The sequence below is a fragment of the Delphinapterus leucas genome, chromosome X (assembly GCF_059928025.1).
Source record: "Delphinapterus leucas isolate spDelLeu-1000000601 "Yukka" chromosome X, BTC_Dleu_Yukka2, whole genome shotgun sequence".
In the NCBI taxonomy this organism is placed as follows: domain Eukaryota; kingdom Metazoa; phylum Chordata; class Mammalia; order Artiodactyla; family Monodontidae; genus Delphinapterus; species Delphinapterus leucas.
Window position 1 is genome coordinate 86,665,665 of NC_143150.1, and position 8,961 is coordinate 86,674,625.

The 8,961-nt window shown below is 48.7% G+C and overlaps 1 pseudogene; it reads right to left on the bottom strand.

Moving 5' to 3' along the window:
- Positions 1-4,577: 4,577 nt before the first annotated feature.
- LOC149744317 (small ribosomal subunit protein uS2 pseudogene) lies at positions 4,578-8,073 on the bottom strand (annotated as a pseudogene).
- Positions 8,074-8,961: the final 888 nt, after the last annotated feature.

An 8,961-nucleotide genomic window follows, 5' to 3' on the forward strand; every position in this document is an offset into this window, starting at 1 on the left:
AGGCAACTCATCAGTTACAACATGAAAGAAAGACAATTAGGGATAAAAATGTGGAAGAAAACAGACCAGAGACCATGTAAAGGAAGCACAAATAGATGTTGCCAGGTACCTAAAATGAACTGGATTATAATTGGACTCTGAATTTGGCTCGAAGTTTTATGGCAGCTAGGACAAAATTGGAAATGCATTGGGTTATGTGGTTTTATGTTCTGACAGACTTGAGCTTACAAATCATCTTCAGAGAGAAAATTTTCCTTAAACGAAACCCAGGCTGGCCTATTAGGATTGCTTTCTGTGAGACTGTTCAAAGCCTGACAGGTACTTTACATACATCTTGCCTCTTCCCCCACTAGGGGGAAAGGGGCTGGAAGGATAATTAATTAATTAGCAAAATGCTGTCTCAGTTTTAATCACCGCTATCTCTTTAGGGATCCCCACAGGGATGAGCCTTCTTTTTTTGTTCCTTTTTCCTTCTATGTGCCTTACAGATGGTCACTTTCTTACCATTCTTCTCTTTACAGTCTTTGATCTTAAGACTCTTTGGAATACCAGACCTCAGGAAATAGCCCAAGTAAGGAGTTATAACCTAGTGGTCACACAGCAATTATGTGCAAATCATTTCTCTCTGGTCCTCAGTGTTCTCATCTGAAAAATGAGTTCATCTCTAAGCACTCTAAGCTTCAGGTTGGATATTCTGGACTGTAAAGTCTTTGAGGGAAAAGACTGATGATTTTTTTTTTAAATTTTATTTTCCCATCTTGTGTCTGGCAGCTAACAGTATAGGAGAAGATCTGCTTGTGGTAGAGCTGTGAGAATCCAATAGGAAAAACCAATTTGAACAGATGCCGCCTTCAAATCTGAGGAAAATATTTCATGGCTCTCATCATCATGATGAGTTCTTGTTGACTGGATACTGGCAGCAGTGAGATGTGGTTTTCAGGGTTCTTTCCTGCTTTAGCTCTGCATTCCTTGGCAAAGCTGGCCCTGGGGTAAGGGGAATTGCAACAATCACACGAGGGACCGAGGCTTCTGGGAAACGACTCTGGGAGGCAACAGGCAGGAAAAAAAGGTAGTGCCACAGTCTCTGGTGAACGACAACAATGAACCAATAAAAACCCACTTTGTAGTGTGTAATATTCGGTACACTTAATGTCCATATCCAGGAACCCCTCCCCTCCTAGCATGTTCCTCTCCTGCTCAAAAACCTTCCATGACTTTTCATTGCCTATAACAGAAGGTCCAGATGCTCTAGTTTGGCTTTGGAGTCTTCTCCAAGCGGAATCAAGCCATGTCTTCCCATCTCCTTCTATCTCTTACAATTGCACGCACGCACGCGTGCACTTCTCCTTCTCTCTTCAAACTACGTGTGGTTCCCTAAACACACAGTTTTCCCGACTCTGTTTCTTTCCTGCCATGACATGTGGCTCCCTTCAACAGGTGTTTCTCAGCTCTACCACTTCCACTTGTTGAAATCCTCAGCTCAGCTCAAATACCTTCACATCCATAAAGACCTCCCAGCACCCTACTCCTGGTGCCTCCACTTTTGTTCTTTGCACATTCCATTTTGTTAGTCCTGTTTGTGATTTAGGATTGTAATCTGACTAGACTGGGAGCTCCCTTAGGGCACAGGCCATGTGTAATTCGCCCAGAGCTCTCCATCATCCTTTGCTGCTTTGTTTTTCTCCAGAGCATCTAGCACCATCTGGGTTCGTTTCCTAGGACTGCCGTAACAAAGTACCACAAACTGGGTGGCTTGAAACAGCAGACATTTATTCTCTCACAGTTTGGGGGGCTAGAAGTCCGAAATTGGGCCATGCTCTCTATGAAGGCTAGAGGGAAGAATCCTTCCTTGCCTCTTCCTAGCTTCTGGTGGTTGCCAGCAATCCTTTGTGTTCCCTAGCTTGGAGACTCCAAACTCTGCCTCCATTTCACGTTGTATTCTCCCTCTCTCTCTCTCCCTGTGTGTGTGTGTGTGTGTGTGTGTGTGTGTGTCTATGTCCAAATTTCCCTCTTCTTTTAAGGACACCAGTCATTAGATTGGAACCCATGCCAATAGAATATGACTTCACCTTAACTTGAGTACATCTGCAAAGACCCTTATTTCCAAAAAAGATCACATTCACAGGGTGGACATCAAGTCTGGGGGGATACTATTCAACCCAGTACTCCATCCAACATGTTCTACCTATTCTATTTCTTTATTGTCTCTCTCCCCCAGTAGAATGTCAGCTCTATGAGGTTAGGAACTGTTGTCTGTTTTGTTTGTTGGTATATCCTCAGTGTTTAGAATACTACTTGACACATAGTAAACACTCAATAAATATTTTGTGACTGAAACTTTATACCCATCTGCCTCCTACCTTGCAGAGAATCTGAATGAGAGAAGCAGGGACAGGGATGGGAATGCAGGTTTGCCTAGAACATAATAAATGCTCTGTAAATGTTTGCTGGATGAATAGAAGTATTTGATGGATATATTAATTTAACACTTATGGAGCACCTATTTTGTACAGAGTATAAGGAAAGATACAGAGAAATGAGGAGGAAACATCTGAGCATCCTGGCTATGCCTCTGTGTGACCCTGGGCAAGTCATTCAACCTCTGGGTTTCACTTTCCTCATCCGTAAGGTGGAGGTAATAACATTATCTACCTCATAGGATTGTCATGCAAATTGAGTTCGTGCATGTAAAGTACTTAGCACAGTGCCTGACACATGGTAAGCACCATAGATGTGTTATTATTACTGTAGTTGCTGTTACATGCTAGACTCTGTGCAAAGTGTTTTTAAAAAGCAGCTTTATCGAGATACAATTCACATACCATAAAATTCTCCCTTTTAAAATGTACAATTCAGTGTTTTTTAATTAACAGGGTTGTGCAACCATCACCACCATCTAATTTTAGAAAACTTTCATTCTCCCTCCCCAAAACCCCATAGCAGTCACTCTTCTTTCCCCAACCCATGCCCTCGCCCCTGACAACCACTACGCTACTTTTTGTCTCTATGGATTTGCCTATTCTGGAATTTTATATAAATGGAATCATGCAATATGTGGACTTTTGTGTCTCCTTTAGCATAATTTAGCATAATGTTTTCAAGGTTCATCCATGTTTTAGCATGTATCAGCACTTCACTCCTTTCTTAAGAATTGAGGTATAGTTGATTTACAACATTATATAAGTTTCAGGTGTACAATACAGTGATTCACAATTTTTAAAGGTTATATTCCATTTATAGTTACTATAAAAATTGGCTATATTCCCTGTGCTGTACAATATATCCTGTAGCTTATTTATTTTATAGATAGTAGTTTGTACCTCTTAATCCTCTACCCCTCTCTTGCCCCTCCCCGTTTCCCTCTCCTCACTGGTAACCACTAATTTGTTCTCTATAACTGTAAGTCTGTTTCTGTTTTGTTGTATTCATTGCTTTGTTTTATTTTTTAGATTCCACATATAAATGATATCATCAGTATTTGTCTTTCACTGTCTGACTTATTTCACTAAGCATGATACCCTCCAAGTCCATCCATATTGTTGCAAATGGCAAAATTTCACTCTTTTTTATGGCTGAGTAGTATTCCATCTTGTACATATACCACATCTTCTTTATCCATTCATCTGTTGAAGGACACTTAGGTTGCTTCCATATCTTAGCTATTGTAAGTAATACTGCTACAAACATTGGGGTGCATATACCTTTTCAAAGTAATGCTTTCCTTTTCTTTGGATATATACCCAGGAGTTGAATTGCTGGATCATATGGCAGTTCTATTTTTAGTTTTTTGAGGAACCTTCATAATGTTTTCCACAGTGGCTGCACCAATTTACATTCCCACCAACATTATACTAGGGTTCCCTTTTCTTCACATCCTCATCAACACTTGTTATTTGTGGTCTTTTTGATGATAGCCATTATGACAGGTGTGAGGTGACATCTCATTGTGGTTTTGATTTGCATTTCTCTGATGATTAGGGACGTTGAGCATCTTTTCATGTGCCTGTTGGCCATCTGTACATCTTCTTTGGGAAAATGTCTATTCAGGTCTTCTGCCCGTTTAAAAAATTATTTCGCTTTTTTGACATTGAGTTGGATGGGCTGTTTATATGTTTTGGAACTTCATTCCTTTTTATGGCTGAACAATATTCCACTGTGTAAATATACCACATTTTGTTTACCCATTCATCAACAGATGAACATTTAATTGTTTCCACTTTTTGGCTATTATGAATAATGCTGCTATGAACATTCATGTATAAGTTTTCGTGTAAACACTTTTCATTTCCCTTGGGTATATTCCTAGGAGTGGATTCCTGGGTCATATGGTAACCCTATGTTTAACATTTTGAGAAACTTCCAAACTGTTTTCCAAAGCAACTGAACCATTTTACATTCCTACCAGCAATCGCTCCACAGGTTCACCAATACTTCTCCTTGTCTGTCCTTTTTGTTTTAACTATCATAGTGGGTGTGAAGTGGCATCTGTATGTGTGTGTTTTAAGAAACTGATGTTTATTTTTCAACAACTTTATTTCCATTTTCTGTTTAAGAGCCTATGGAAGAACAGCTTCAAACTACCCAGTGGTCATTCCTACCCATTCAGTGGCCTGAGCATTGGGAGCAGTCTTCAGTGGTGGGCTGAGTGCTCCAATCTTCAGCAGAGAACGGCTGGATAGTCACAGAGGGCACCAACATACTATCAGACCAGCCTGTGACCTCAGGTTGAGTAGCAGTAAACTCAGGAGCTGGAGCAGTCCATTCACTCTGAAATTCTTCCACGGTCACATCTTTCCAGCAGTGGCCTGTTTATCCTTTTCGATCTCTTTAGGGTCTCTGTAGAAGCAGAGATCAGGCATGACCTCCAGTGGGTGCTCATGGGAGATGGTGTCACATATGCATGGTACTTCCCAGGCCAGCATCCACATCAGACCCACTGAGTGGGCTCCTTTGTTGTTGCATGGGGTAGCAGCGTCCACGTGGCACAGAGAATCTGTGTCACACAGAGCAATGGTGGGCAGGTTAACATAAGACACCTCTGTGAGAGGCTGGTGGTCAGCGGTGGGATCAGTGACCACTGGAAGTTGTGGCTCACGGAAGGCTGCCTGGATCTTGTTAACGAAGATTCCAGGAGTGAAGCGGCCAGCAATAGGAGTGGCCCTGGTGGCAGCAGCGAACTTCAGCACAGCTTGCTGGCCAGTATTCCTGGAAGATATGACACTGACATCAGCTGGGTTTTCAGTGGCACGAGTCACCAGCAGAAGCTTCTCTTTAGATTTGTGATGTAGATACCATCACTTTGCCTTTTGTAGACATACTGTTCCATTTGAAGTCAAGGTTGGTGCCACCTAAGTGGGTTCCTGCTGCAAGGAATTTAAGGACATCCTCCTTCATCTCAGGATATCAAGGGCTCTGGACATTGTGAAAGATTCCCTTTAAGTTACGTATGGAAAGCTCATTGTGGTTTTGATCTGCATTCCCCTGATGGCTAATGATGTTGAGCATCTTTTCATGTGGTTAATGGTCATTTGTATATCTTTGGAGAAATATCTATTAAAGTCCTTTGGCCATTAAAAAATGGGTTGTTTTTTTGATGTTGAGCTTTTAGAGTTCTTTACATATTCAGATATATCATTTGCAAATATTTTCTTCCATTTTCTGTGTTATCTTTTCTGTGACAAATGTTTTTACATGCTGTTTCCCAAGACCACTCCTGTGAGGTAGGTGTTATTGATAGGGAAATGGAAGTTCAGAGAGAAGATGAAAGTTAAATCTAGTTCTGTCTGACTGTAAAACTCAAGCTTTCTCTTCTACCCCAACCTGCTCACAAAGATGAATGAAGACATGTTTCTGGCTTTAAGGAGCTTGGTCTGGCAGAGGACATGACACAAGAACAAAAACGAATGCGCTATTGACACAAGTGGACAAGCAGAGTTCCACTTGTCCCACAAGTGCCACAAAAGACGTGTGGAGGAAGCGAGCGATTCTGGCTGGGGAGACCAGGGCTGGCTTCAGTAAGGTGGCATATAAGTCTTGAAAGATGGGTACAGTTTCATTGGATGGAGGTGATGGAGTAAATGGAGGTGGGCATTACCAAAGGAGAGCAGAAAATGGGGGTTGAATGAATGAATGGGGCTTTGATCCTAAGACTGGCTGTGATGGGGTGTCCCAGGGCTTGTTGGGGTGGGAGATCCTGGGACTGCCCATGCTGTGGGCTAGAGAGAGGTCACCTGAGGTAGGAGGTCCAGGGGTTGGATGGGATGGGGAATCTGACACTTGGGATTGGCAGACCCAGGGGATGGGGAGTCTGTGTGATGCCTAGACCTGGGAGCTGCCTGGGATGGAGTTTTCTGGGAGGTCTTAGACGAGGATCTTGGGCCTGGTGGACCCAAGGGACATTGGAACGGACTGGGATGGAGGGCTTCTTTAGGCTGCATTAAGGGAAGACTCTGGGACCGGTGGAATGTGAGGGGGCTGGCCCGGGTGCCTTGGGGCGGGTCCGGCTTCGGGTGCGGGCGGCGGTGGCAGGTGGGACGCTCGGGGGCGGGCCGGGCGCGCGGGGTGGGGGCAGGGGCGAGGGGCGGGCCGGCGGTCGGGGCGGTCCCGCGCGGCCGCGCTGCGCAGTGACTCCGCAGCGGGCGGAGCGCCGTGGGCCGCGTCCTCGAGAGCCGTGGCGGTTGGCGGCGGCAGCGGCAGCGGCAGCCTCAGCTCCTGCTCCCCGTGCCGCCTGCCCCAGCGCTGTCTCCCGGGCCCCCCCGGGCCCCCGGGCCCTCGAGCCCGGTGCGCGCCCTCGCGTCCCGCCGGCCCCCTCCCCCGGCTGGGCCCGGGGGAGGGTGGCGCCGTGAGCGAGCGGGGACCGGGCTCTCCTGCCCCTTCCCCTGCCCCTGGGCCGCCAGGATGGAGGCGGGGTCGGGTCCCCCGGGCGGCCCGGGATCCGAGAGCCCCAACCGGGCGGTGGAGTACCTGCTGGAGCTGAACAACATCATAGAGAGCCAGCAGCAGCTGCTGGAGACCCAGCGGCGGCGCATCGAAGAGCTGGAGGGCCAGCTGGACCAGCTCACCCAGGAGAACCGCGACCTGAGAGAGGAGAGCCAGCTGCACCGCGGGGAGCTGCACCGGGACCCCCACGGTGCGCGGGATAGCCCGAGCCGCGAGAGCCAGTACCAGAACCTGCGCGAGACCCAGTTCCACCACCGCGAGCTGCGGGAGAGCCAGTTCCACCAGGCGGCCCGGGACGTGGGCTACGCGAACCGGGACGGCGCCTATCAGAACCGGGAGGCTGTGTATCGGGACAAGGAGCGGGACGCCTCCTACCCACTCCAGGACACTGCTGGTTACTCTGCCCGCGAGCGCGACGTGGCCCAGTGCCACCTGCACCACGAGAACCCAGCCCTGGGTCGCGAGCGTGGCGGGCGGGAGGCCGGGCCAGCGCACCCGGGCCGCGAGAAGGAATCCGGCTATTCGGCGGCGGTGGGCGTGGGGCCCCGTCCATCACGAGAGCGGGGCCAGCTGAGCCGTGGCGCATCCAGGAGCTCCAGCCCCGGGGCCGGCGGCGGCCACAGTACCAGTACCAGCACCAGCCCGGCCACAACCCTCCAGAGAAAGTAAGGAACGCGTGTTTGTCTTCCCTGGCTCTTCCCCGCTAGTTCCCTCTCCAACTTGTACGGCTGGTAAAGTAAGAAGCCGGTGCCTGATTCCATGTCCTTCTCTCCAGTCCCAACCTGCCGGGAGAAGCCGGGTCCCCCTCGTGCAGCCGACACCCCTTCTCTAGCTACCCCAGAGTGGGTTGGCCCGATGAGTGCAGGCGTCTCTTCTTTCTCAAAACCGTGGCCAGTGAGGGCCTGGAGCAGTCATCACCCCCTCCACTTCTTCACCCCCTCGCTATATCCTTGCCAGAGGATGGCTTTTCATTTATTTATTTTATTTGGATGTGCCGATTGGGATTTTTATTGTCTCCGACGGTGTCAGATCAGAGCCCCAAGGGAAAGAAAGCGCCCCCCCCCCACCTCGGGTCTCCTCTGCGGGTCCTGAGCACAGGCCTGATCTGATCTCCTCTGGCGGCCTCAGCTCCATCCTTTCGCAGAGAGGCAGGTGGGGACCAGAATGGCTGCTGGAGGCTCTTATCCCTCTGAGGGGAACTGCAGCACATCCTGGTCGGGGGAGCAAAGATGGAGGCCCGGCCCTTGGCTAGTTCCTCAAAGACCACCCCCTCTCCACCCTCAAGGAAAAACCACCCAATTAAAGAGCATACCAGCAAGGGAAGTCAACAGATCTTCCCTCTTGTTGGATCAGTGCCAGTTTCTGTGCTGGGGTCTGTGTGTCTGCCTATTTGGGACACCTTGGCAACATCTATTGGGTTGGTGGGGCATGGGCTGGGTCCACTTCTTCCATGCAGATACCACGGTGAGCTGGTCGGGATAAATGTCAGGCCAAGAGAGTCAAGGGCGTGCAGGCTCACAGGGCTGCCCTAAAAGCTCCCTGATTTCTCTTCTGCTGGATTGGAAAGAATACTGACCTGGGAGTTAGGAAACCCAGGTTCCCCTTCCAGTTCTGCTGCAGATTGGCTTTGTGACCTTGACTGAGTCCCTTCCTCTCTCAGGCCATCAGTTCTCCCATATCTTTTTAAAAGGCAAGGTCTGCCTTGAATGCTCTTTAAGGGCCCCTCCAGCTTAGATTTGATGGTTCTATGACTAATCCAGCCACCACTACAGAGCAAGTCTGAAGTCCTCTAGCGAATGGACAGCTTTCCCCCTCCTCTCACTGCTCAGCTGGTCCTACCATGTGCCACAACCAGTGGAGTGTCTCTTGGAGGCTGGGCTGGGGGTGGGGAAGCCTTCTGCCTCAGGAAATCTGCCGGGAGACAGCTCTCTGCAACTCCCCCGTGGTGAGGCAGCAGGCTGGGGTGCTGGGTTGAGATGGCTGGGCCCCAGGAGCAGCAGCTGCAGCTCAAGGGCTCGGCTG